This window comes from Notolabrus celidotus, chromosome 5, assembly GCF_009762535.1.
Source record: "Notolabrus celidotus isolate fNotCel1 chromosome 5, fNotCel1.pri, whole genome shotgun sequence".
In the NCBI taxonomy this organism is placed as follows: Eukaryota; Metazoa; Chordata; class Actinopteri; order Labriformes; family Labridae; genus Notolabrus; species Notolabrus celidotus.
The window spans coordinates 8918226-8944917 of record NC_048276.1 but is presented as its reverse complement, the minus strand read 5'-3'; the positions used below and the strand labels follow the sequence as shown (position 1 = coordinate 8944917).

The window sequence follows — 26692 nt, the reverse complement described above, 5'->3', positions numbered from 1 at the left end:
CGTTGAATCTAATGTTTCCCTTTTAAATGTTCCTCATGTGTTTAGTTTAGTTTAGTTTAGTTTAGTTTAGTTTAGTCTAGTTTAGTTTGTCCCTCGCAAGTGTTGGCCAGAGAGCTCTCTGATTTTATACCCCAAAATTGTGGAACTCTCTGCCTCTGGATATTAAAGGTGACATATCATGCAAAATGGACTTTTTAATGGTTCCCTACCTGAAATATGTTTCCCTGGCATGTCTACAAACCCCCCGAGAATGAAAAAAATCCATTCTGCCCCTGTTTTGATTTCTCCACCTTTCTGTAAATGTGTGTGAAACGAGCCGTTTCAGACTTCCGTGTTTTTGTTACGTAACAACAATATCCGGTCTGTCACGGAGTCAGCTCGGAGCTTGTTCAGCCCATAGACTGTATAAAATAATACTGAATCCCTCCCCCGTTTTTCATTACCTGCACAAATGTGTGCTAACAAGGAGCTTAGGAGGGAGGCATGCTAGTTGTAGGCTGTCTTAATAAACACAAAGGTCGGTATTACTCCCCACGTCTGCAGATTTGAAGATCTAGTGGATGATTTTTATTTGTCATGGATAAGTGCTAGCGCTAATTAGCATAGCCACATAGCTATATGTTCGTAGCTGTAGCTGTAGCTGTAGCTGTAGCTGTAGCTGTAGCTGTAGCTGTAGCTGTAGCTGTAGCTGTAGCTGTAGCTGTAGCTGTAGCTGTGTACCAAGACACACGTCGACATACTGACAAATAAAACAACAAGAAACACTAAATCTGTGACCAATCCTTCACAAAAGGTCCTGCTGCCTTTCTGGCAGAGGTCGGTTTTACTCCCCACGTCTGCAGATTTGAAGATCTAGTGGATGATTTTTATTTATCATGGATAAGTGCTAGCGCTAGTTAGCATAGCCACATAGCTACATGTTCGTAGCTGTGTACCAAGACACACGTCTACATACTGATAAATAAAACAACAAGAAACACTAAATCTATGACCAATCGTTCAGAAAGGTCCTGCTACAGGCGCCTCTCCGTCAGGATCAGATTCAGAGGGTTGAAGTTACGCGATCTCTGAGCAGCCGTGTATATTCAGCCAACATGTAAACATTAGATCAACGTGCTGGAGAGCCGAGGCACATCCACTTCCTGAGGGGGCGTGGTCAGAGGGAAAACAGAGTGTTCTGATGAGGAATGAAGAAGATGACTTTTCAGGCAGACCAAAATCTGATTTCAAAGTGTTTTTTTGAGCATAAACTTTAAAGACATGTTTTTGGGACCTCTTAGACCAATATATATTGATGAAAAAAGCGTGATATGTCCCCTTTAAAACAGCAGGCTCTCTGGATGTTTTTAAAAGTAAACTAAAGACCTAACTTTTTTTAATCTGGCTTTTAACTTTGAGTAATTTATTTTTAGCCCTGGACTGCATTGTTACCATTACTGCTGCTGTTTTAGCATCATTTTTATTTTTATTTTATTCTATATTATTTTATTTTTATTTTATGCTATTTTTCTGGAATGTATCTGATTTCATATTACTTTCCTCTATCTTGTTTTAGCCTCCTATCATTTTATCTATTGCTGTTACTTCCTGTCTCTCTGCTCTTTTGTAAAGCACTTTGGGCTGCTTCAATGTATGAAAGGTGCTACATAAATAAAAATGAGTTGAGTTGAGCTGAGCTGAATAGAGTTAATGATGTGTGTGCATAATTACTTGTAGTAATATAGCAGGTTAAGTAAGGGATAATGTATGGTTAGCAGTTGTCAAGGGGTTTAGGCCAATCAGAACCAAGCATCTTACTCAACTGGAAGATCAGTGAGAAAGCCAGTAATAATGATGACTTAATGAAGTTGCATGCAATGATTTAAATGCATATGCAGGTCTTTGCTTTATTTGGTTTTAATCATATTGTTATTGTAAGCCTAACACAGCTAATGCAAAACAAACCTGCTCCATTATTACTTCATTCATTGAGATTTCTGCTGAGCGTCTGCAAATTCTTTGTACTACTAATCATTACCAGAGAGCAAGAGAAGGGCTGTGGTGCAGCAACTGCACAAGACTAGGTTATGGGGGAAGAACAAAAACTGAGAGGGAACAACGAGAGAATACAAAAGCAAAGAGGGAGGAAATGAAAGATTAAAGAGGCAGGAGGAGTGGATGAGTAGAGGAGACATTGGGGGGTGAACCATGACAGTACAGCCCTGACAGAGGTGAGCAAGCAGGTAGCTTGGGAACAAAAAGTAGGTGTTAAAACGAGGGAAGCGTGAGGTGGAAGGGGAAGCTGTCCCATGCATCCCTGCACCTGAGTCAACAGCAGCTTGCAAACAAAGCACCCCCTTAAAGAAGAGACAGGAGACAATGAAGCGCAGTGAGGAATGAGGGGGAAGACATGTTCGGCAAGAATGTGGCAGACAAACAGAAGCTCGTTGAGTTACGTCTCTGACTCCAAGGACTCAGGAGATTACAGAAAGCCAAAACAATGCAGAATGGGTCTGATAAGATAAAAGATAATGTTATATATACCTATTAGGTTTCTACTAAGCAGTGACTTACCAATTGGGTGGTCAGGGGAAGCATGAGCGCACCTTGAAAACAAAGTGTCCACCCCAAAATCTAAAACTAAGAATGTTTTTCTTTCCCTGCCAGAGAGAGGCAGGGCTGTGTTGCAACAAGATGCCAGTAGTTTTCTTAGCATTTATACGTAGCACATTTTCTTTTGTTGGAAATAAAGAAAAATACTTTACACAAATATTTCATGAGATCAGTGTACAGGTACTGAATCAGTCCTTCAAATAATCCTGACGCCGTGGGCCTAGCGGTCTAAGCGCGCCCCATATACAGAAGCTATAGTCCTCGTCACAGAGGTCGCAGGTTCAATTCCAGCCTCGACTACTTACCACGTCTTCCCCCGCTCTCTACTCCCCACAATACCTGTCTCTCTTCAGCTGTCCTGTCCATTATAGGCCAAAATGCCCAAATATATAACTTTTAAAAAAGAAATTGTGACTTCAGATGATTTCAATGTCTCTCTGTTGTGTTTTCCCCCTATCCAAAATCTATACACAGAAGTTTAACATCTGTATGATACTTGAATGTTGGGAGTTTGAGTAGTTTTCTTCCACACACAGACGGCCAGTGCCTGTAGTCTCAAAATCAATGCTTTAACAGTGAATTTTAAGCAAGGGCAGTGTGTACAAACATGACATCTGTTTCCTTTTTTCCCAGAAAAACAACCCTCCCTTTTTCTACCACTTCTCCATTTGTGTATTATTTTACCCCCCCACCCAACTCCAACACACACACACACACACACACACACACACACACACACACACACACACACATTATTGCGACATGAAGGTATGACACATTCTGAGAACGAGAGTAGACCGACACCCAGAATCTTACATCATTGTTCCTCATATTTAACACCTGCTTTAGTCATTTCTCGCAAAGAGATGAGACAACAAACATTAAATTGAACTCAGACACTGACTAATGGGATTTCTTTTTAACTGATGAACTTCCCAGAATCCAATGCACCAACTCGATGGCTTGATTTGTCTGGAGCTTTGACACCAGCAGAGAAGACTACCAAACAACCCTAAAACACAAATGTATCTGTCCGTCTGTGCAGAATATACTGAAAGGATCTTGAGACATATTGTAATGACTGTTACTTGACACACAACATAGTGTTGCAATTTTAAAGTGACACAAACATAAATGCAGGCATGTTATGGAAAAGAAGTTACATCCTCTGATGTGTCAGATACTACCTCCAAGATGTGATAACAACAACAAAACTACTTGTTTTTACTTTCTTTATCATTTGTTGTTTACTTGTCAGTGTAGGAAGCTTTCTTCTTGTTTTTAGCATTATTTTTTATTTTCATTTTATTCTATATTATTTTATTTATTTGATTATTTTTTCAGGAATGTATCTGATTTTATAGTATTTATTCTATTGTTATGATTTTATTTTATTTTATTTTTTTTTTTAAAGTACGTTAGGGAAACAAGTTACATCCACTTATGTGTCAGATACTACCTCCAAGCTGTGAAAACAACAACAAAACTATCTGCTTTTGCTTGCTTTATCATTTTTTGTCTCCTTGTCAAAGTAGGGACCATTCCTCTCTTGTTATATGAATGTATGCCAGTGTGCACTCTCTTTAAGTCCCTTTACAGGTTGCACGCATTAGTAAACAGGTCTGAAAAGCCTTGGTAATTTCCTACAGGAGTCTCTTCAGGATACATTCATAAGACATCTTGTGGCAAAAAACATCCAAAGTACCGAGACAAGGACGTTAACAACAAGTCAGCGATGTGGCGTCTCTCTTTAGACGAGGTTGGATCTAGGTCAATGGGTCCATTTCCTTGGAGTTCAGCACTTGTGTGGACTCGAGCTGGGGGTTATTGTTTGGGCCCTGAGTGGTTACGGTGAATAGAGCCTCCCCTCTCAGCACATTAGTGACCTGTATAAGCTCCACACGACTCACTGACATCTGAGTGCAGGCCTGAGGCGAGAGGACAAAGGCAATCTGACCGCACGGAACGCACACACATTCACGTGTCTAAAAGCTAACTGAAGGAACATAACGAAAACACACAGTCTGATAGAAACCTTATACAGCGCTCACCACGGGGGGGGTTTATCTGGAAGGAAACTCGACCCAAAGACGGACAGAAACCCATGCAGCTCTGCCTTTAAGCCTCTTGCTTTTATCAACCCCCCCAACACTGACACATATAGACACATTCACATACATGTTTGCACGAGCACACGCTTACAAAAGCACGCCCAGGCTTTTGAGACCGCCTTGTACGATCCTACTGTATCACTTCCAGGTCAATGAGCAGGAACGTGAAGTGTGACTATGTGATGAGCAGCAAGTCGCCGGTCAGCTCTCTCTTTATGTAACTAATGTAATGTGGGGGGTTGACGGGAAGGCAGAGGAGAGGGGGATATATAGAGGACCTTGTACCTTGCTGTTTTTATCACACAGCCATGTGGATGTAAACTTGTACAGAACATCACTTAAAAAAACCAGAGTTGCAAAAGATTTCCAAGCAGAGATTAAAAAGAAGGATGTATCCCAGGAAGGCCCAATCTCCCCCGGTGCAAACAAAGCGTTAAAGGCAATCTTTGAAGACACTCTTTGCACACCCTCAGTAATTCCTCTCTTAAATCCCTACTCAGCACTTCACACACAAATGTATTTCCACTCTCTCACTCTGAAGTCTTCACAGCAGCTCCCTAACATCTTCTGCTTCATCTTCCTGCCGAACCATGCTTCCACATTTGCTCATGTTTCAACACCTTCCAGTTCCTCAGAATGGCACATTTTTCCGCTTGTTTGCACGGCACACATCCTTTTGTGCTCCAGGTAAACAAAATATTCATCTTCTCCTCCTTTGACCCCTGCTATTCTGTTGAATTGAAAACCATTAAACCCTAACCTAGTGTACATCAAATGAGATGTAGATGCACACACAAAAACACACACACACACACACTGACACACTAACATACATGGATTTATACATCATCAGTTGGCAGCCGGAGCCGATGTGTGGGCTGGGACGCAACACTGATCAGAGATAATGGGCAGACATGACAGGGATGGCGATGCTGTCACACCAAGAGAGCAAGGAGAGGGGGGATGATGGAGCAAGAGACAGAAAAAAGGGAGCAAAAGAGACAAAAAAGGAAGGAGGGAAGGAAGGAAGGTAGGAAACTCCCAATTTATCAGCAGACACAGAGGAGACAAAAGATATGAAATGAACGAGGGCACATGTCGGCTCATGCCTCTGAGACACCCCTCCCCCCCAGTCCGGACCCCTCTACAAATTAGAGGCATCCCCTTCTGCTGCTTCTCCCACTCCTTCTGCATCTTCTTCTCCTCTACAGGGGGCTGATGTTGAAGGGCACAAAAAGAAACATTCCTCACCTGGTGTTACACACACACGCATGCACACACACACTCCCTGTGTAACAGCTGCTTTAGTCCAGCTCAACCGGCTGGGCGACATTACAAACGGACGCACGTAGTGTAAAACTAACACGTCAGAGGGACACGACGTTCACACTGAGTCATTTATCTTCTGTCTCTTGCACAATTGCTCATATTTTCAAAAAAGCCAAAAACAATAGGACACGGACACACGTGTGAAGTCTTTAAATCCCACTTGATCACTTGAAGTATTTGACTTATGTGCCTTTAAATGGAGCAATATCTACCTTTGATCACTCATCACTTGTAGCACGATTCATGATTAGGTGAAACAAACACTTTCTGTCTGCTTTAAGAGGCAAAAAGAGGGTGGATTCCCCAAATTCACAAGGAAAACAAAAGATTGGATAAAGAACGAATGAGCATCAAAAGTATATTTAAATTTGTTTCACTTTCTCCACTGCTTTTCTGATCTGAAACTCGTCATCTCAAAACCTCTAGGATATATTTTGTCACCATTTAAACTGGGTCTGTGATTGCCAATGCCCTCTTCCATCACAGAGCCTGACAGGGCCAGTGGCAAATCTAGCTTAATGTCAACTCCTGTCATCATCTCCACTGCTAAGGGAATCCCCCTCTACTATCAAATGAAACCATGGCTGTAGTAGTACCTCAATTAAACACCACAGAAGAAGAAGAAAAATCAGTGTCCCTCCACTCTCTGATGTCAGTTTTGAAGTCTTGTTTTTCCCAAAACAGACTTCAACACTATCTGTGAGCTACTACTGGAAATTGGAGAGTGAGACACAGAAAGAGAGAGAGCAAGAGAAGAAGAAAGACACACAGAGAAGCCACATGCACACGGTCAAACACAAACATTTAAACAGCTTGATTGCACGGGGCGGGATAAGCCTTATATTTGCTTAACAGCAGAAATAAATGGACCACTGAGGAAGAGGGATGAAGCCTCTTCTGAGACTGGCAGAGAGAGAGAAGAAGAAGGGAGAGAGAGAGGGGGATCATCCCTTTCATGTTAATTGCATCACCCCTTTATCATTCCCGCCACATGCTCATCAAACTGCATGTTGTGTAGTATATCTATAATCATGAGGAGACGTGTCGGTCTGCTCTGCCACAAGGTCACAGGAGTCGAGGGTGGAGAGCGTGAGTTGTGTTGTTGCTGATGTTGATTATCATCTTTGCTCTGATTAGTATGAAGTGTTTTTTGATGTGTGGAGGGCTATACGAGCGCCATGTGAGCATCAAACACAACTTGAATACTTGTAGGGCAGCAACAAATACACAAAGTTAAAGTATGTGTGTGTGGAGGTTGTGTTTTCATTCAGAGGCATGAAAGTGAGTGAGCGCTAAGAGACAACACAAGAGCTCTGGTGTGGGTGTTTAAAGTGAAGCGATAAGTGTGTAAAAGGAAAACACCTACCTGTATGTGCGCTGTAGGTGAGCTGGCTATACATGAGAGCAGTGTATCAATCTGGGTCAGTATGTACACACACACAAACACACACACTCCATACAAACACACTCACTCACTGACAGAGGCTCACTTAACAGAGCCCCATCCCCCCCTCCTTCACGCTCACACACTATATTAGCTTACTGTACACAGATGGAGCACATGGTTGTGTGGCTGCACACACACACAAAACTGAATATATTTGTCCTGAATACACACTTGCACACGTAGTAAATGAAAACACACACACACACACACACACACACACACACTCTCACACACACACAAACCTTTGGTGAGCAGTGTGGAAGAGAGTAAGAGTTAATGGCTTTCCCCTTTTGTCGCAGCCGCAGGCTTTCGCAAAGTCTTTGTCAATTTAAAAAAAAGAGAAAAAGTGTGTGCACATACACACTCTCACACGTGCACACACACACACACACACACTATTTTTTTATCTGCCACCATAAATCCTTTCACGGATCACTTCCTCAAAACACCCTGCCAATATTCAACTTCCTCATGGCGGCAGCTGAAGCAGTGAATTGTAGCGAGAAAGATAACATGAAGAAAAAGATAACAAGAGAGAGAGAGAGGGAGGGAGAGAGAGAGAGAGAGAGATAAAGACTAGTTTATAAAACGTGTTCTTTTCAAAATCAAAACAAACCTTGTCGCTAAGGTTAGTAACTATTTTAAAACTCAGTGATAAGCTGATTATCTTGTATGATTTTCCACGCTGCTTCACAGTCTCAGTCTAAAATGTGTTGAGCTGTTATTTTCTTAGTTCAGGACCTTATCAGGGCTCCGTGAAAGATCTAAGCCCAAATATTTTGAGAGAAATCCATTATTCAGGATCCAATTGAGGTGGAAATAGGCTGCTGAATTACTGAGTTACAGCAGCTGTGGCTCGGGAGAATGAGCAGGTTGTCCACTTATCTCAGGGGGTTTGATCCCGCGCTTCTTTTTTCCCCTTTTAAATCTGCCCTTAGCCGAGATATTTAACCCTTAATTGTTCCTAACTGGTTAATGATATGAAAAGTATAAAAGGCTTTGAATAAAAGCTTTATTTAAATGCAACTTTTAACTAGATTCAAGCATTTAGACTTCTAATAGCCTTTATTATGGACATTCCAGAATCCTCTAGTAACCGTCACAGCACTATCATGTTTCTCTGATCTCCTCTATCCCTCTTTCCAACACTAACTCTATCGAGGCAGATGTGTGTCTAACATGAGTCTGGTTAGACACACTGGTTTCTGCCTGTTAAAGGAAGTTTGTCCTTGCTGCTGTAACTGGCTAGATGCTGCTAAAGTGCTCTGCTCATGGTGGATTAAGATGAGATCAGACTGAGTCCTGTTTGTAAGATGGGACTGGATCTTATCCTGTGTTGATGTTGGGTCTTTGTTAATGATATAACAGAGTACAGGCTAGACCTGCTGTTTGTAAAGAGTCTTGAGATAACATTTGTTGTGATTAGGCGTTATATAAATAAAGACTGATTGATTTATTGGTGAATTCAATCAATAAAGTTTGGATTACTTTGAGGAGTGATAATGTTTGCCTGATAACAAACCCAGGGAGAATTAATCCACAGACATCATGTTCAAATCCCACTTCTTGATTTGAACTGTGATGACATTCTTAAACGGACAAACCCTCGTGAAGAGGCATGAAAGTGTAGAGAGCAGGAAGGACAGCAGAGGCTTCTTGCCCTTCGACCCCTCTTAATTCCTCGTCTGTCTGGAAGCCTGAAGATGACCCTCTGCACAGCTGGGACCTAACACGCTCACAAACACACACATGTGAGTGGCAGATGGTAAAAACGTCTGAAGTATTCAGACGAAGGTAAAAGTGCACATGTGCAGATTCTCCTCTTTTGTTTTAGGGTCTGTTTTAACTTGTCCTCATCTCCTCTCTCTCTTTTGTTGGCTACTGTTGCTCGCTCCGTTGAGCTCAGAGCCAGAACTGCTGTCCCCTCACGACTTCCACACGTCTCCCTCTGTCTGTCTAATCCATCTTTTTCCTGCTCTCTCCTGTCATCTATCAATATTTTCCACTCAACAGAGCACGCCCACACATCCAGACACACATAAAGTAGCATAATGTCTTTATCAGATCCAAAAATCAACAGAGTATGGTCCCAGAAACAGCAGATTCACAGCACTGATGCACCCTTTTATCACATCTTCACAGTGCTGTGGCTCTCTCTAACAACTGTAAGTGAGTTTTCTGATGTCTCACATTATCCTGAGTGTCTCACCTCTGCTGCACTTCTTACATAAAATGTCCCAAACAAACACACACACACGCTGCTGCAGCATGCCTTGCGGTTTTTGCCCTTTGAGCTGTGCAGTTTAAACAATGGCGGGAAATCCCAGGTGCTGTAAAACGACTGTAAAGGTGTTTCGTTATCTCTAAATTACTTGGAGTCCCCGTGAGGGCATTAATGATTGATAAACTCCTTTCAGCACACACACACTCAGACACACACACACACACACATACACACATTGGCTCATGCAAGAGAATCTACGCAAATCCTGTGAAGGAGCTTAATTTAATGCAGTCTTCTGGTAAAGAGTGAATGTGTGTGTGTGTGTGTGTGTGTAAGGGAAAGACAGTGGAGGAGATCCATGGACCCATCCAAACAGTAGTATACTGTACTAGCAGAGAAGTGGAGTTACACGCACACACAGGAACACATTGTGTAAGAATGTGTGCTATCTTATAAATAGGTTGGTATTCAGACATAAACACACAAAAATAGACAAACCATGCAGAAGAAAAAAAAAGAAAAAAGCCACTACCACGTGAGGAAGATGTACAAATTTAGACTTGTAATGACTCCTGTTTTTTATACAGAGAAATTACCAATCATCACACACACACAGCACAAATCCAGTCATCTTCACACACAAGTAACTCCAGCTTTACTCCACAAGCCCCCCAAACATCCACAGAACAATCTCTTACCTGTCCTTCAGCTTCCAATGTCTCCTCTGTGTTTAAAAGTTAATTCCCTGTGTTGGTTAAAACACTGTCAGCACGTTTCCTCTCCAGTAGCAAACAGGGGGAATCCTCGCATCAATGAGACGTCTCCCGGACTCCAGCGCAGTATTCAGCTCTACGAACACACACACAGTTACAGTACATACTCGCACATGCTGCCTCTTGCACGCCTAGACCAGACTGAAGGCTGAGGAGAGGGTGTGTGTGTGCACTGGCTGAGTCTGAGCCCGCCCTCTTTTTTCTCTGGTTCTCCACTTCTCTCCCACATGCTCTCACCCTGCCCTCCTCCTCCTCCTCCTCCTTCCCTCTCTCTCATCTCTGCTCCCTCTCTCTCTTTTTCACTCGCTCCAATTTCACCTCCCCCGGCTTGCCAATTGACTGCCAGCGTGTGTGCTGGGTCTGTGCCTCTAAGCCTTTAGATGTCCCAGTCCTCTTTTTAATTGCTGGCTCTCTGGCCTCAAGTTCTACACTGATAAAAAAAACAAAAAACAAAGACACATGGACACAGTGGACAAGTACAGGCATGCAGAAACAGAAAGAAGATACAAGCTCAGACACACACAGAGACATTCCCCTGCATGGACCAAAAATGAATGAAAGCGCTAAATATGAGTATTTTTCAAGAAAGAGAGGGGAAATACAAACCTACACATTGCAAAGTGAGGAGAAATGTCATCTTAAAGCATGTAAATGTTTAAATGGGATTTAACATGCTGGAACAGAGACAGGGTTTGGAAAGAGAGGTGAAAAAGGTGGGAAGAGAGGTGCAGAGTAGAAAAAGAAAAATCCATCTCATTCCTTGGAAAGCTTCCATGAGAGCAGCTGTAGCTCATGTTAAGCTGCTGCTTCACTCTTGTCTTCTTTTCCACTCATCTTTCCTGTATGCTATCCTCCAACCCAGCAGGATTTTTTGTTACAAAGGCTTCAAGTGAAAGAATGAATTCTCAAGTGTTTACTCGTTCTCCAATTTTTTTGGAGTATAAAGAAATCACCACCTGTAGGCAGAGAAGTGAGTTTTTAAAAAAGTTATAGCCTGCTCCTTTACTGGCAGCAGTTGTAGTCTTAACAGTCGTACTGGATGCTTACAGTGACCCAGTTTTATTTTTACAAAGTATCACAATGTCAATAGAAACTAGTGAAACAGCTCACTTTCCATTTCTATGCTCAGTTTGCTCTTACACTACATTTCTTGTGAAAACATGCGACTACTTTAAGCGCTTCATAACGTCACTACTGTGGTGGGCTGTTTACTATGTGTTCAACATAAGCAAACATGTGTGTGTGAGACATAGTAGGTAAATACTTGAACAAACAGTGTCATGTTTGCACCAAGCGGCAACCTCCGGTCTCAAAATATGAAGCCCATGCGGAAGGAAGTGTTATAAACCGCAATTCATTGAGCGTCCACTTGAGGCTGGCTGCAGAAACACCGGAAACCACATAAACACCCATTCAAAAAAGACGATCTTTGCAGCATTAATAAACATGTTTACAGCCTGGTTCAAAAAACGGTTTAGGTCTATGTAGCTAATTTCTCTATTGGCACACACTACTGGGGGTTTACGGTTCTGAAGATATTAAGATTGCAAGTTTTGCCCAAATAACATGACTGACTTGATTGACAGGCGGGAACACATAGCTGTTGGCTAGGAGGCTCAAACCCCGCCTCTTTACCTCACACTACGTTTGGTTGAGTTTAGCATTACTAATATGGCTGCCGCCGACGATTGGCTTCAAAACAGCGCTCAGGAACAGACGTCATGGAGACTATATCCATTATTTATACAGTCTATGGTTTGGACACATTGAGTTTCTTTGTATCAATATTGCAACAAGGGATGTGCACAATAAGTCGACTAAGGGCCTGTGTCCTTTAACTCCATTTTTGGCGTTGGCAGCACTTATCTTTTGTACAAAACCAATTCAGAACAGTGCTCAGCCTTCTCATCTGAGAATAGTTCAACTGCTGTTCTCGGCAGTGTCAGTTCCCAAAATCAAGAAAGGGCGGGACTTCTGATATCAACTTTGTGGGGTGCCAAATGGACTTGACAAGGTTGTGGCGGCTCATGAGCCTGAAGGTATAGCTCAGGGTTTTGTTTTTTGTTTTCCCTTTTCTATCCATTGATGGGTCTCTATGGTGAAAAGAGGAAGAGGGAGGCAAAGGATCCAAGAGGTTACAGGACACTTTGGACCAAGGCACAAAAAATTGACTTGACACTTCAATCCTGCACCCCATGTTCAGAGACTACAGTCCCAAAACTGGGATGTTTGATTTCACATGTCAATCCCCACTTTCTCTCCCTGTCCTTCTTGTCCTCGAAGTCCACCATCCTTTCATCGACAGGAGGGGTGAGCAAAAAAGAGTTTCAATTTATAACCTAACATCCAGGATTTGCTAAATATTCCCATTTTTACACACTGTAACTTTAAGACTGACCCAGTCTGAACTGAAGTTTCTGCTTCATTGACAGGAAAATTAGTCCCATGGAACATCCTTAACTACATTATACAACCATGTGACAAAATGTTCTTCCCGTTATAATTGCTGTCCAGTGGAAATAACACTAAGTGGTTGCAGTCATGACAACAGCACATTGAGCTCGGAAACTTTTGAAACTTTGGACACAATATTTTTGTTAATGAGAGGGCTTTCATAATTCTGAGTATCTGTAATTGTTGGAACTTACATACATTACACACAGACAATATGTTTCATTCATTATAAGCTAAAAGGTTCACACAAGAGTGTATGGGTCCATAAAACAACAATATATTGTGAGTGCACATGTATGTCTACAACAAAGACATGAAGAGTGCATAAACTCTTGACTAAGCCACCCTGGGGAAAGTCTTGGTACTGCAGAAAAAATGTCGCTATAATTTAGACACATTTTTCTTGTTTTAAAAAAAACTTAACAAGTCATCATCTAGAAAGTTTGGCTTGAGGAGAAGGGATTTTATGAGAAAATCAGGGCAGATTATATAATACACAGATGACTTCCCATTGTCTATGTGATGCACTGTAAAGCTCCTGAAATAACTGGTTTGGGAGTCTTTAACAATTACAGAGGCACACAAGCCGGGACAGACAGCAGGGAGGGTAACTGATACACCACACAAAAGGACCTGACACTGCCTCCATGAGGGAGAAAGAGGAGAGACTCACAAACACAGTCTCAGTACGCTGGTGCACGCACAACACACACGCTTTTTACCCAAAGGCACAAAATGACATTTCAACACCTCACTGAGACAATGCCACTGCAGTGCTTCTTGTCTATTACAGTCTGTCAGCACCTGTCTTCTCATCAGACTTTTGTTCTCTTTCCAGTCTGTCCTCTTCCTTTCTGTCCCCCTGTTTTCTCTCTCTCTGTCTCTCTCTCTGTGTTATCTAACAAATTAACAGTAGACAGTCCCGTCCTGCTAGGAGCCAGCAGAAACAGGAAATAACCAATCCAAGAGGATGACTTGGACAACCAGTTCCCACACTCCTACCCAAACACAGCGTTATTGAGCTGTAATGCAATTATCCAAGAAGCGGGGAGGAACTGGTTAGCAGTGTCAGGACAGCCATGGCTGTGATTGCTTGTTGGCACAAGCAGAATACAGAGGAGGTAATAATAACAACAGCAGGTGGAGGATGTTATGTAAGCAGAGAGGAGGGTTGAAAAAACATCAGGACGGCGGGCCTTTTCTTTTTGTTTACTTGTTTCGATCAGTTTGCACTCATCCTTTGGCATGCTGCTTTTGTGATGTGAACACCCTCATTGTTTGCTTTGTTTGCACTTAAGACTTTAATGTGTGAAAGAACAGTCTGGGCGAATTATGGTCACGTTTCTAATTGAATAAACAGACTTCTCTCAGCAGCGCTGTAAGGTAAGCCTGTTTTATTCCCTTGTCTTCCTGCACACCTGAGCTGGCCTGTAGCACAATAGACTCCACCAGATACTACACAATATGTATGTGTGGGTGGGATAGTCAACATCAGTTAAGAGCTGAAGGCATGAGATTGGTTTCCCGTATCACTCTCCCTGTCATATCTCTTGCTAAACTTATCATATTGAAATTCATGAATACGCTCTATTGGAAAAGGGACAAAAAAGGTATACACATATACACCGTCAGGATCCCGGTTTCCCTCTCCCAACCACCCACCTTGCCAGATTTGATCAAATCATTATCGCCAGCCATGCAAGACGAGCTAATGAATAATGTATATGCTGCTGGGGCACAATGGTACACCTCTCTAGCCTGCTACCTTGCTAGATTCACGGTAGCTACCGGTTTCTACCTCCACAGCTTAGGGTCACATCAGCTAATCCCTGTCTCGCGCTATTACAATTTCCATTAGCATGCTACACCCCCCCATGTAAGCGCATACACAGTGGTATGTTGGATGCACATATGGACAAATATCCAGACTACAGCAAAAAGGAGGAAATAAATTGGAAAGATATACAGAAAGATGCGACCGCACTCATTAACAGTGACGACAGACGTGACTGACAGACCCTCGAAGTGGAGAAAGAGTAGGCATCAGGTGTTAGACTGCGTGCTTTCATGAGCAACACATAGAAATGATGACATGCATTAGATTTAACCCTGTGATGGACAGTTTGGGATTGACAAGTCAGGTGAGACATCAGTTATTTCAGTGATGGAGTGTCAGAGATCAGACATCAGGGTACAAACCCCCTCCATGGCTGTTTGCTTTCATCTACACACAGAAAAAACACACAATTATACTGGTAGTCCAGTTGCATTCCATTCAAGGCCACTTTGACTGGGTTTGTCTTAGTTTCTTTACAAAAGGGCTTCGATGTGCATAAAAATGTCAGATGTGTTGCAAATTAGAGGAGACGGACATCGCACACCTGATGGAGGAACCTGGGGATGAATAGATGATCCTCTGAGATACCCACGTTGATGTCAGATGCTCAATCCTAGACTGAGATATATCTCCTTCAACACTCCCCAACTCAAACTACTGACATAGTACAAGAACTGTTTTCCTTCTTCTTATTAATTCATTCTACTTTCTTTCTATTTTATACATTATTATTTTTATGATGTACTTATTTATGGTTATCTTTAATTGTATTTATTTGTTTGTGTATGTGAGTACATGTGTATGTATATAATGTGTGTGTGTATGTGTGTGTGTGTATATATATAAATATGCATATGTATTTTCATTATTATTATTTATTTTATTTTTTATATGTGTGGATGTAAGATGTGTTTAGTCCTCTATGTCCTTTCTTAATGCACCTGGGATTTTTGTGTGTGTGTTCTGTATTGTATTTATGCACATATATTAGAAGATATATGTATGCATGTTTATAAATGTATGTCTAAAGTTGTTGAAAATCAATAAAAAACAATGTTGGGGAAAAAAAAGATGTGTTGCAAATTAACTTTCCCGGATTTTTTTCCCAGAGTATGTTGGTGAATTATTCTGGTTCACTTGTTCTCTGTTTAAAGTTTAATGCCTCCTAATGGAGCCTCAGAGAAGATGGCCAAAAAAAAAAAAAGCATGTGGCTACCTCCAGGGCAAAAAAAAATGAGGCCAACACAAATGTGCCAGAAACTGACAACTCAAAATGGCAACTTTAGGCTGGCTCCAAAAGTGAGTCAATCCCGAAAGAGACTGAAACTGAAAAACCAGACATATTCACAGCCCGGTACCACAGTAAGAACTGTTTTTTTGCTTACAAGCTTATTTTTCATTCATGAAAACTGTACAGGGGTTGTATTTTTACTCAACAATAATGAGGTAACGTCACGCAGAAGTGTGAGAGTGTCTGCTTTGAGTGACAGTAGATCTTCTAAGTGTCACCTTGGCAAATATTATGTATCACTGAACCTCACCTCTCAAGTGTTTGTTGTTTTTGTGTTGACAGACTGTCTCAGAGATCTGTGCTACAGTTTCTTTCCATGAATGGAATTCTGGTATTCCTTTATTTATGTGTTAGCAAGAGCAGCAGTGAGTGATTTATCTGTGTGTGCATGGCTTGTTAGGTCTTTTTCCAAAACATTGATTAATTTTTAGAGGCCTATGCATGGGTGTCAGGGCTTTTGTTGGCTTCTTCCTGCAGTAAAAGTGGTCAGTAATAATGAGAAGACCACGGGGGGGTTAACAATTAATCAAGTGTCGAGTAACTGATTGTCGAGAACGTGCTCTAGCATGCTTTGTTTTTTCCAATTATGTAAAAGGTGCAGAATTTGAGGTAAACACAAGGTACTTGTGCTGAAAGAAAGGATGAGCGCTCAGTGAAGAAACCCACCCTACTATGCCCTCTACCTATAAATTTAGTAGCCTACCCCATGGCTCCTCATGTGCCCCAAAGCCTGAGATAGAAAGGACAGATGGGCGGTGAGAGGCAGCAAATCACTGGGGTTATCAAGTGGGCTCCTCCCTTCACTGATGTTTCCTTTAGTTAGGCCCATGAAACCACGGTGAGGCTAAACAGTTAACTGTGGCGTCCCACAGCAACCCCCCTCCATGCCAGCTCCCACTGTCCATTAGATCTACTATAATAACCCAACCCATACAGCATCGCCAAGTTCAATGGTCCGTACATACAAGCTCCAGAGTAGTGACAACACACCAATGCTACTTATTTTAACACCTGGCCTCTAGCAGCCCCCACCACCCAACACACAACAAGAAGAGTCTGCAGCTAGATATTAAAAGACAAGGGAGGCAGAGCCAAAGCAATGTGTGGTTTCGTATTACATTAAGCTTGGTGTCTAGGCAAAGCTGGCACATCAGTATCACTGCATTCCAGCAGCAACATCATGTCTCTGAGCAGGTGTTTGATTGTGGCACAGTTGCGCTCCCAACGGACCATGTGGACATGCTAATTTCTCTCAGTGAGAACAATAGGCAGAACACTGGAGACTGTGGGTCTAAAATAGAGTCATATTTAGTTCTCTTATTGAAGCAATTTCACAATTAGTAGTTTGAGCCTCTTTCTATATGACTACATGTCCACAGAGATTATTTGAATTTGTACGCCTATTTATGTTATGTGGCTATGTAATACTGTTAGGTACATGTATAATGTTGCTGTGGGAAATATAACAATATGATTAAGGGAAAAAACACATTTGGTATTGTTCTTGATTCAGGAAATGTTTAAGTTTATTTTTTTGAGTAATTGGTAATTGATCATTTTCATTTCTAAGGCTCGATGAAGGAAAATACTGAAGACCAGTTCATTTTTGGTTACCTAGTTCATTTTAATGAATCACTCTTGGGCAAAGCCTGAATAACTTAAATGACTCCACCATTTGCCAACCCTTGGCAACTCTCCACATCCACATCTCGTCCAAATATGGTCACATCTGGATCCAAAAAACAAACACTGGAACAGCTACAATGAAACACTTCAAGCTTCAAAAAAAGCAGCAAACCAGCGGGTGATATTACTATAGCCATGCACACTACATTATACAGCCTATGCAAAAAAATGGGCTCAAGTCAAGCTATTTTCATAACTTACAAATAGCTATGTGCATTCTTGTGCAAGGTCATACAGTAGACATCTATGTGACAGGAGCCTGAAGCTACGTGTGATTAATATTCCTGTGGGGAGAGTTAACACCTGGAGTTAGGAACATTGTATGTTGTGTTGTTTCCTTTGGCCATTATTTCATAGCTGCTATAAAATCACAACTACACTGATTTGGCTTAATGTTCTCTTATATCTCATTAAATCATAAATAGTCTGAAACAAAACAGGCACAGTGTAGCAATCCAAGTGTTAAAGTCTTTAGAGACTTAATATCATGTTATATTTCTCACCTCTCCTCTTGAGAGAAGGGCCTATGCCATTTCTTGCAAGCCTTGATGACGCCAAACACCAGGCCAGTGGTTGTTCATTACAAATGAAGGAACACACCCTTCTAATGCATTTTGTGATGGGGTCATGATAAAAAAAATTTAACAACTAGGTCATATTTATCATAAAGTTGCCATATTTCTAAGAGGAAATGTTATGAAAGCTCAGCATTTATAAGCACTTAATACTATATTAGAAGAAAATGTTAAAATGATAAAAAATGCCAATTGAAAAGACTTACATAGTGCTATTCTATGTACTCAAAGACGCTTTACATGAAGTTGGAAAAATTTAAATTAAAATTTAATTTAATTAAAAAGAATTATTCAGACAACAATATTTTTCTTTACTGTCATTATCCATTTAAATTTCTCCAGCAAGTAATTTGGCCCTCATTCAAATCTCTCTCACTACTCAACCAATCAAACGTCAGGGATATTATGTACTTTCCAGAGGTGTAGGCACAAGCTATGTGTTCCAACAGAAAGCAGCATTTCTTTCACTCATTGGTTGTGCACACCCATAGGTGTTTTGAATTATTGTGGTCTGTTAGACCTCTGCTCAGGTTGAAGGTGAGCAGCAAAGCTATGCTGAGAATGATTCTATTTACAGATAAGAATGATAAGGGTGTAATTTTCCCCGCCCAACAGGTGCAACAAAGCATGGAGCAGAGTCATGGGGAGGTTTAATGCTAGTATGCACACACCCAATGAAGTAGTCTTATCAGGCCATATAGTTAAAGCTGCTTTCTATGGCTTTGGCATTGGTATGCAGAGCCTTTAGGTAAGATATGCAGCAACCATTAAAGACAGGAAACCAACTGAAACCGCAACATGTTCATTATTCTTTTCATTTGTTTATTCACTTTATGTATAAGATTGTCACTACTCGTGTTTGAATGATTGAGTAGGAAGCTACATCCAACCAAAGCTTAGCACAAGAACTGGGATTAAGGAGAAACACTGAGCCTGCTTCTATCAAATGTGAAGAAAACCCACCCACCATTACCTTTAAAGTTCCCTCTTTTAACACACTGCATCTTGTTTGTTTTGATCTATACAAAAACTGAATCCATAATCACACATTCATCCTGCTTCAGTGTGAGTGTTAGAATTAGTAATCCCTCGATCACTTAGTCACAGTTATCCCTAAACCTTTGGGACTGGTGCTTACACAGCTACTTATATCCATGCTAATAAGGTAATCAGTGAAACTCATTAGTAACGCAAACAAATTACCTGCAATTGTCAGCTAGTTCTCACATAGCACTCTGATACTTGTAGTTGGTTACTAAAAACACAACACTAGAAGTTTTCCCCATAGACACTTCACTGTAAGAACTACAAGACTACTTTGGTGTATTTTTCTAGCTTATGATGAGATAACTTTTAACCAGAACCAAAAAAGTATGAGCATAGTTGTCCTGTTTTAGCGTTTTTACACTGGCTCCCAGCTCCCTGGATGTTTTAGAATTGATTTCAAGATTTTATTGATTACTCTCAAAGCTCTCCATGGACTTTCTCCCAGCTACATAGCAGACATGTTAATACCGTACGAGCCGAAGTGTAAATTGAGATCCTCAGGCAGATTTTTATGGTGTGTTCAAAATGCCAAAAGGAAAATGAAAGGGGACAGATCGTTTGCAGTGAGGGGGCCGAAACTCTGGAACGATCTGCCCGAAGAGATATGGTCAATATGGTCAACAACAAAACATACTTTTTACGCAGATCCTTTCCTGATTTTACCTGAACTTTATTTAATTTTTTTACTTGAGTATAACTGTTTGAAGAATTGTTTTAAAATGTTTTTCCTTTAGAGTTCTTTTAAATTAATTTTGTCTTTTAAAATATTTGTTTGTTTTTTGCTTTCTGTGATTTTAGGACCTGCATGCTTTAATTTCCTGCCAAAAATATAATGATAAAAATAAATAATAATAGTATGTATTCTTCTTCTTATCATTATTATTATTATTATTATTATTATTGTATTCGTATTATTACAAACAAGAAGATGGAAAAGCCATGGAGCAGTGCTGCAGTCAGCAGTGCCTTCTCTTAGAATCAGCTGGGTTGGGATAAATAAAGTGTGTTGGTATTTAGAGCAAAGTACTGAAAATGTTATTCTAAAGACAACAATTAAAGATAATCCTTAATAGAGATGTACTGTATATGTATGCAAAGGTATTTACATTAAACCCTTAAGCTGAGGATTTTTCACAATTAACTGCAAAGAGACAAGACAAAGTATCCTCCTGGTAATCTCTCAAAATGTCTGCAGTAAATAATTCATGCAGGAGAGAGGAAGACAAAATATGTCTTTAAATATTTTAAGGCTGGGTAAACTTTGAGTCCACTCTGAGTAAAGGCAGTGTGAGGGAGAGGGAGAATTATCTGAGTCAAGTGCTATACACACAGAAAGTTAAGGGGAATGGAAGGTGTGGGTTAAAAAAGAGTCACTGTTGGCACTCTGCATATTTGGCAAGAATAAGTAGCGTCATTTCAAATCTGTCATAATCAGACAGAGCAAGTAACAAAAGTAAAGATTAATCTGTCCTCCTCCAGATCAGTGAAGTGAATGTACAATATCTCATTCATGCATTATAATCTCCATCAATGTAAACAGGGAGAAGCATTAATTAGAGTGCTGCATACAAAGATGATTATCTATAATGTACAAGATAATGGGAAGGTTAGGGACAGTGTACACATCTTTTTGATTTTATGCAAACATACCTTCGCTTTCTTGTCCCAAAGCTGTGTAGACACGAAGAGGGAGAGGAGACAAAGGAATAAGATGAGTGCATTTTTGTGAGTGGGATGGGAGGAAGTTGTCTGAAGGAGGAAGAGAGAGAGACAAATAAGGCTGTAGCTGTGCTCAGACGGCTGGATAAACACCACACCAACATCCTGACCTTGTCACAAACTCATGAGTGAAAAAACTGCTCAGCCAGTTTCATTACTCACACGGGCCAGTTACCCGGCCTCTCTGGAGACAGAAAATCTCTCTCACACATATACACACACACAATGCTGCTCTTTGGTTAATAAAGCACGTTCAAACGCTTACAAGGCTCTAACCACACACCAAAGATTCCACTGCTCATCAGAGACTCCTCGGACAAGGATGGAAATGGATTCTGACATGGCATCCTGGAGAAAGTGCCGGCTCTTAAGCTCTGATATCATGCGTTAGAAGTGTAACATAAAGGAGACATGTCCTGGCTCTGCAGCAGTGGAGGAAGTCTGGGATACACTACTAGAAATGCAGATTACTCGTCTAATACTGTTGCTCTCCCACTATCATTCCCATATTTATATACATTAAAATATGAAATCTGATGTATATGTAAGCATAGGATTCTTCTGTTTCTTATTAGACCATATGGAGACTTTTTCTCTTTGTATTGCTTAAACAGATGGTGATTCTCTGCATTTTAATTCATTTCATCATTTTTCCTTTGACATCACAATCAGGGTGGGAAGCTCATAAGCTGTTGAAATAACTTCCTGAAGTGTTCCAAGTTTACAAATCATATAAACATGTAGAAACAGATGAATTGTGATCATTTCACTCTGCCTTAAAGGAATAGCAAATGAAAGATGCTGAAAAACGAAAGGGATATTGGGCCCAAAATAGAGCTGTTTGCTACTACTTAGCTATTCTGTACCTTAAACTCTCAACAGCCAGAGCTCATGGGGCGAAAGAAGCAACTATAGAGATTTGGCAACTGATTTCTGCAAAACTCAAAAGCCTTCTTCATTGACTATGTTGATAGATGATGGCCTGATGATGTTGCTGCTTGTGTTGATCAATATTTTGCTTGTATACAAATATCAGTAAAGTACAAATTTGATCACAAAAAAAATGAATCAGAGCAGCATGTAATGAGAAGAAGAACACCCTTCAACACTCAAGCCAGATCCCTGTGTCTGGCTTGCTCCAGGCTGATGACGAGTTAAAGTGGAAGGTGTTTGCCCTAAAGCTAGTCATGACTTCGGCCCTGGACCAATGAGTCTCCTCTGTGCTTCCCTGCTACAGGATGCTATGGCCAGGAGGGGTTAACACCAGGAAGAGGCTAAATGCCTACTTTAGCTCTGTCCAACCTTAGGTAAGTTGTTGTAACTTGAACTATGATTAGATGTCTCTTTATTTTTAACTTTGCATCGTCCCTTCAGATGAGGAAAAATCTGTAAGCAGTAAAATGAGACAGCATCTTAGCTTTTCACTCAAAGTGTTACATCAGAAAAGCATGGCTGCTGTCTGAATATCGTGGGTAAATGTTGCTGATTGTCTGTTTTTAAGTGGAAAAATGTATCACTGTATACCTCTGATTATTACCTATACACCTGTATGAGTTCACCCTTAAATAGTTGGCAGAAAATCAGATTTGCTCGATTTTGTCACAGCTCCTCCTCTGTGTTTTTGTTTTTCCCTCCCCCTCCTGCTCTGTCTCCTTCACTCTCTGCTCACCTGCACTGGATCTGCAATCACACTCCTGCCAGCCATCATCCAATCACCACAGCCTACAAGAACCCTACACCAACATCCAGTCCCTGCCGGATCGTTATGCCTACATGGTAGCAAAGTCCAACTCTCAAGAAAACCAGTTGCTAAACTTTTTGCTATTTTTCGTCATCACCTTGAACCAACCTGACACCTGTGTTTTTTGTCTCCAGGACCCTTCAGCTACAAGCTCTGCCACCGTCTTCACTCTGCTGCCTGTTGACCAACGTCAGGATCCCTCAGCACCCCAGGACCCCCACCAGCTATCCCCTCACCCTGCACTTAAACAATAAACTTTGGGAAAGAAAAGTCTTAGTCTGCTTTTTGGGTTCTGCCATAAATATGTGACAGATTTAGAACCAATTTAGATTTGTTTTTGCTCCATTTAACTCAAAGTCACAAAAATGAACCCTAAATGTTGGCACATGACAAGCTGAAGCGAAACACTAATCATAAGCATTAAATTAGCTTAAACTGCCTGATTAATATTGTGAGCATGCTGACGCTAGCATTCAACTCTAAGCATCACAGGGCCACTAGCGTAACTGTAGGCTATTGTATGGATTCAAAATGTTTTACTCTCTCTCTCTTATGCACCATTTCATTCACACACTCAACACACACTCATGTATTTGCATGTTCCAACTGCTCGTTTAAGAAATCACTGTATGTGGCTTGTTTCCAGGTCAAACAGCACAGACAGAAGTAGACCTCATCTTGTCCCCCAGTAGTGCTTGTCTCATTACATCATTCACTGTCTGTAACACATACTCCTCTCATATTTACGTCATCTAACCTCATTTAGTTGCTTGCTGGTTCTCACATGGGAAAAAAAAAGCAATAAAAGAAGAGGAATAAATACGGATGATTAAGTGTTACCATGTAGTCTTAAAGTCTTATTGCTTGATACTCAGTTATTTGTTTTCCACTTGATATTTATAGCAGAAAATGATATCAAACTCTCTTCTCAAAAGCTTTTTTGTATCCGCTTAAATAAACACCCACAACACAGAGAGCTGACAGTTCCTTCCCTTAAGAATATTTAACAGCAGCATATTGGTGATCTTGTCAGACGGAGCTGTAACATCACAGCTTTTTAGCACAGCCGCCGCCGCCGCTGCTGCATGCATGCACCGACTTTTAGCCGCTTCAGCTAAAAGTTGACAGCGCCAGCAAAAGGGGAGGGAGGGAAGGGAAAAAAACGGAGGATGAGGTTAAGAGGTTGAGTGTGGGAAAAGGAGGGGAGGAGAGGGAAGAAGGGATTAAAGCTTCAGAAGGTATAGTGTTCCTCTGAAAGATGATGGGCTGATGGCTGCTCCCATAGGACTGACTAGAGGAGTAATCCCACCAAATTGGAGAGTTTAACTGTTACCACCCACTGAGAGGGAGACAAGACATACACACAGGAACACACAAACCAACACACACACAGGAACACACCATATAAATCAGTGATGATACAAAGGGACACAAACACAACTGCCAGTAAGAAAAAAAATTGTAAAAATAAACCCTGATAATATGAAACAGGTTAAATAATGTCACTTATATTATATTATATTATATATATTGTACACATGCACATTTTTTTGCTTCTGCAAAAAAAAGAAAATTGTTGCCCAAGTAAAAATAACAACATAAAATGTATACACAAGGCTTGACCGGTAAAATATCCAATGTCAGTATACATTTCTGTGAATGATACTATAAAAAAAATGCTCTTTACTGCATTTAAAAATCCTTCAGACTGCAGTGGTGGAAAATATTTTGCAGTGGGTCCTCACCTGACACTCCCACTGTAATATCCGACTCTCTTGCTTTTCCTTCACATCAGCAAAACCGAGGACTGATGTGCCGTGCCATGAAAAAAAAAAACAGGAGATTGTTTTGCCGTTCTGCCATGTCAGTGGCAGAGAGAGAGAGAGAGACTCGTGTGACCCAGCTAGCACATTAGTACTTTGGTGGGTTTATACTGTGGGAGCTGGCAAGCTGAAATAATTAGAAACACAAACAGCCAAAAAAGAGGCAGGCATCAGGAGGAAGGGAAGGATGGGATTTAGCTGTAAGATGCTAAGAAGCTAATGCAACATCAAGGATGTCACATAGTACGTTTGGCGATTTTAGGGCAAGAATTAGAAAATCATTGCCCTCACCTCACTGCTGGCTAGACGCCGTTTACTTTTACATTGGAAGTCTCCCAACCCTCCATCTGTTGCAAAGAGGTTGCAGGATACAGTCTCCTTTTTAAAACTTGAAATAATCAAATACACTCTAAGAGGAAACACAGACAAGTTCTTTCACAAACGGCAACCCTTTCTTTCACATGTTAGAGATCTGCAGACTCTGCCGGACTGAGAGGTGTCTTATTTTTTTTTCAACATTGCTGTATTCCCACATTTGTGTGCGTTCATTTCTGGTGCTGAGCTGGGCTGGGGAGGAAAGGGTTATCTTTCTTTTTGAGTTCTGTGATTGGTATATTTGTATTTTTAAATGTGAAGGTGATTCTGTACGTATGGACCTCTACAGGTATATAATTATGCACATATATGCACCTTGTTTCTCCTGTTAGGAGTGTCATTTTCCCGGTCTTATTGTTGTGTTTTTCTTTTCTCCATTTAAATGTAAAATTAAATATGTAAACTTGTACGCAAATTACAATGTCATTGGATTTTGTTCAATAAACAGAACTGGCAAAAAAAAAAAAAGTTTCATATCAGTCGATATTGATAATTATCACAATGAATATCAAATCATTGTTTCATTTACATTTAAAGGCTGATTTTTGAAAGTTTAAGAAATCAGACGGTTTGTTAGCTTGTATTTGGATTTAGTTATCTGATAAGCTTCTTGAAGCCCTCATTTTTGATGGTGCTAACTTCCTGTTAGCATCACCTTTTGTGTAAAACAAGATTTTTGTGAAGTTTTAGTTTGTAGATTTTTATTTTTCTCAGGTTGAGGTAATTTACATATTTTGATTTACATTTACAATAAAGATACATCACATCGTATACTGTGTATCAGCCAAGCGGCAACCTCCGGTCTAAAAATATGAGTCCAATGCAGAAGGAAGTGTTTTAAACTGCAGTTCATCAAGGATCCACTTGAGGCTGGCTCTGGAAGTACCGGAAACCACATACACACCAACTTAAAAAAGACGATCTTTACAGCATTAATAAACATGTTTACAGCCTGGTACAAAAGATGAGTGTAGTCTGGATAGCTAATTTCTCGATCTGCACACACTGTAGGGAGGGTGAATTTTTTTCTAATGCTGCAATTTCGAAGATATTGAGATTACGAGTCTTCCAATGAGAGGCACAGCTGACTGCGGGAACACTGTAGCTGTTGGCGAGGAGCCTCAAACTCCGCCTCTCACAATCACTCGACAGAAGCAATATGACTCCCGCCGACGATTGGCCTCAAAACAGCTCTTCAGAAACAGATGGGTGACATCACAGATCCTACGTCCATATTTTATAGTCTATGGCAGGGGTGTCCAAAGTATAGCCCGGGGTCCAAGGTCCATTTATTTATGGCCCCAAGCTTCCATCTTAAATTGTTCCATCTTAAATTGTGTTATTTATAGCACATAAATTAATCACATTCTGAATCATCTGTACATTTGAAGTTCCTTTCAAGTGCACAAACAAAACTAAAGTCAATCCAGAAACGTCTTAAAAAGCTTCATATGGACTACCTGTGTAAAGCCAAAGCACTGGGAATTCTGCAAGACGGCAATAAAGAAGAAACACAAGAACTCTTAAAGCTGACAGGTTCAAATTAATGTTTTTTATAACGATGTGAGAATGTCAATAAAAGTTCAGAAGACAGCAAAAGAGGACACAAGACAAGATCAAAATTATGAAATTGTACAGAAAAGGCAAAATTTGGTGCATAAAAATTGT

At 40.7% G+C, this 26692-nt stretch overlaps 1 protein-coding gene and 1 long non-coding RNA gene across 3 annotated transcripts in view; one reads left to right on the top strand and one right to left on the bottom strand.

The window, feature by feature from the left end:
* Positions 1-26692, bottom strand: part of tiam1a (TIAM Rac1 associated GEF 1a) — a 100681-nt gene that overhangs the window by 59992 nt on the left and 13997 nt on the right. The window contains exon 3 of one of the 2 annotated variants that reach the window (XM_034683105.1): positions 10402-10552. The gene's annotated coding sequence lies outside the window, so the exon portion shown is untranslated. Of the gene's footprint in view, positions 1-10401; positions 10553-26692 lie in introns of those variants that run through there. The other variant, XM_034683106.1, reaches the window with a different exon arrangement.
* Positions 22280-23632, top strand: LOC117812387. The gene is made up of 3 exons (XR_004631202.1): positions 22280-22392; positions 22787-22861; positions 22961-23632. It is a non-coding gene; the product is annotated as an uncharacterized LOC117812387 (long non-coding RNA).